This window comes from Panicum hallii, chromosome 5 (genome assembly GCF_002211085.1).
Source record: "Panicum hallii strain FIL2 chromosome 5, PHallii_v3.1, whole genome shotgun sequence".
In the NCBI taxonomy this organism is placed as follows: Eukaryota; Viridiplantae; Streptophyta; class Magnoliopsida; order Poales; family Poaceae; genus Panicum; species Panicum hallii.
Window position 1 is genome coordinate 42,249,447 of NC_038046.1, and position 3,459 is coordinate 42,252,905.

Genomic DNA, 3,459 nt, shown 5'->3' on the forward strand with positions numbered 1-3,459 from the left:
TCAATGTGGCAGAAGGGATAAGCAATCTCAATCCTCGTGAGAGGCGGACGATTCGAATCGAATTTAACCTTGCAAGGTAAACCTAACTCACACGCTCGGAGTACCGACAGGGTGTTCCGAGCAACCGTTTCCCTCATATTCCGGGTTATGGATCGGGGCCACCACAAGCGACTGCAGGACCGTACGCACACCCAATGTGTACAGGACATACGTCTGTAGCGCGACTACAAAACCCGTATTCCTGTCTGCCTTGCAGAACGTACTCCCACACGTCGGTGCGTGTAAACATAAAATAAAAGTCGAGTGGTGGGAGCGCGTCCATTTGCCGGGCCAATCGGGTACTAGGCTTACCGCTTACCATATTTCGCGGCATGTGGCTAGTACTTTCAAAAACTTAGCCACCACTACCACACATTTCGACCTTAAAGCTTTAATCAAAACAGACAGGGTAAACTTCCAGGTCATGACACGGTACATGACCCTGTCCGTCATCCTTATAGTGGTTGCAGAAATGTAAACATGCAACTCCTATATCGCGCGAGTGACAGGAAATCACCCGACTTCTACCGGTTCTATTAGCGAAGCATCTAACCGATAAGGACTCAGGAGCATTACATTGGATTCCTAGGATTCATGCATCTAGGGTTTCACTTCAACTCCTAGACTTATTGCAAGATATAATATAGATAGACTTAGATTGCAGTGTAAATAAAGTAGTGGGATATGTCCGGGGCTTGCCTTTACTGGTGGGTCTGAAGTCAGTAAGTCAACATCTTCCGAACTTTGGTTCGGAGCTTCAGTTAATCCCTTGGTGACGTTCACTTGATCTTCAGGAACATCTTTCGTAGACTCCGGGGAAATTTCGTAGGTACCGTTGCCGAAGTAGTCGTATCTACATGTAATGCAACATTACATTCAAGCGTGCACACAAAACTATTTTATTTCACAACAAAGTTACAATCCAGCACTTATCTAACACACTATTCACATAACAACCAAAAAGATCTGAACTAAACCTAGACAGAGCTTTAGGAGGACAACTAATTTGGATCGGCTACTTGTTGAAGATTACCACAGAGCCAATGGGAACAATATGGGTTTAGCCGATTGATGAGTGCATCGGGTTCCTAGACGATCGATGAAGGCATCGATTACCTTGGCAGAAGGATGATTCTTAAAGCAATGGTCCTGACTAAGATGTGCTTAAGGGTTATTCTAGATAACTAAGTGTGGTTGCATCGGCTCGATTACGTCAGCACAACAATTGAGCGACGTATAGCCGAATGGAGTGTGGTTGAGGATATATGACCGATAGATATAGATAGCCGATCATTCAGTCGATAAATCGACTGATAGGAGTACGTAGATAAGGAAGCGGAAACTAAGGATTGATCGGCCGTGTTTGACCGATATGGAAAAGCAACTAAAATCGGCTTGGGTCGGCTGATGGCAAGAATCCTAAGATTGCGTGTGCACCTTTGATACATCGACTATGTGTAGTCGATGCAGGATAGAACAACAGACTTGTATCGGCAATAGTCGATACTAGAAAGGTAACAACCGTATCAGCTAACCAGCCGATGGTAGAAGCATCGACTGACAGCTGTTACATAGAAACACCATAGACTCAAGAAAACTGATGCTTAGCGGCTGAACCAAAAGCTGATGCTGAGGCATAATCGTAGAGATGTTTTGGCTAAGCAGCAGACCTACACAAACTAACAGGGATCCTTTTACGACAAAGAACTTAAAGAAACGGCAATCAAGACGAGGACAATGTCTTGATAATAGGGATATGAGCTCTAGGGTGATAGGATTAACTAACTATCACACTTCTCCACTTAAAACATACACCCTATAATTTATCTTCTAGCTATAACACAAGCATACAATATAAGGCACAATAAAACATTCATTCTCTAACATTTGACCTAAACCACACATTAAAGACTTTCACTCAAGATCACAACATAAAACTTATAGGTTTTGACTTAGGGTTTCAAACGAAACTGATTTTACATTTTTATGAACTTCTTATGAAAATCTATGAAATGTAGAAGTTCATCGATTTGAAATACAGAAAGCTTTGGAAATTTTACAAGGAACATCCTAGAACTTTCTAAAATATAGCAATCAAGTCCCTGGTCCGGGAAAACAGTTAATAGGAAGTTAACGACAATATTCCGGCAAAGGAATCGCCGGCATTAGAAAGGTTCAGCAGGTCAGGGCAAACCTTGGTTATGGAAAAGAACAGACGGACGGTGATTTTCCGTGGCGAACAGGATTGGCGCGGAGAAAAGTTCGACGGTGACGAGATTCCGTGGTTGATGAAGAAGTTTGCCGGTCATGCGTTGCACGTCAAACTCGCATCACGTTGCTCCCGCCTCGACTTCCGTATAGATGAAGGGAGCTCGTCGTGCCTGGCTGCACCGCATCTCTTCCGAGCTCGTCACGCCCGACCACTATCTTCGCTCCGTAACTCCTCCTTTCGACTCGCCGCGCCATAAACGCCTCTCCGCTTCCACGAGGTTCGAGGAAGCTCGTCGTGCGTGGCTCCTCTGAGCTCACCGCAACCGGTCGCCACCACCACGCATCATCGCCCTGCACGTCGTCGCCCGGCATGATTATTCTTCTTCCTTCTGTTGTTGAGCCCGCACTCGCCTCGGCCTTGCCGCATCGCAGGTCCCTCCGCGGCCGTCCTCACCAAGGTATTACCGTGCGCAACCTCGTCGCCCTCCGTGCGGGTCTGTCCCGAGCCGCCACGCTTCAGCTCCATCTGCGCATCTCAGCGCTACCAACGCCGCGCGCTGCTACGCCTCCACGCGCTTGCGCCACTCACTCCAGCGCCTACCGCGCGCGCCAAGCTCGCGCGCCCACGCTTCTACTCCGGCCGCCCAGCGTTCGCACGCTCTTGCTGCCACTCCAGCCGTCACACTGCTTCCGCTGCGCTGCGCCCAACTCCCGCGCTTGCTCGCTGCTGCCGTCTGAGCCAGCACCTCATGGGCTTGCACGTCCGCGCCGCGAGCCACTCGCGCGCCTGCCTGCTCGGCCTCTGCTCCACTTGCGCGCGCTCGCCCGCGCCACCGCCACACCCTCGCTGGCTCCCCGTGTCCGCGCCCCAGCCGAGTCGCCGCACACAGCACTTGCTCACACACTCCTCCGCGTCGCGCACGCCTACTGCCGCGCGCGCTCTGCACACCGGTCCGCGCCGTGCCCGCAACCAGAGCCGCCTGCCACTTGCCCAGCTCGGCGCCGCACCATCGCTTGTGCTCCAGCCCCCGCTCACGCGCCGTCCGCGCGCCTGGCCGCCAGCCCGCCTGCCTCTGCGCTGCGCCAGCCGCAGCAGCGCCTGAGCCGCCGCCCCAGCGCTCGCCTCCAGCGCGCCAGTCCTCGCGCGCTGCCGCTCCCGAGCGCCCGCCTGGCGCCCACTCCGCGCGCGCTTGCCGAGCCGCCGCAGCC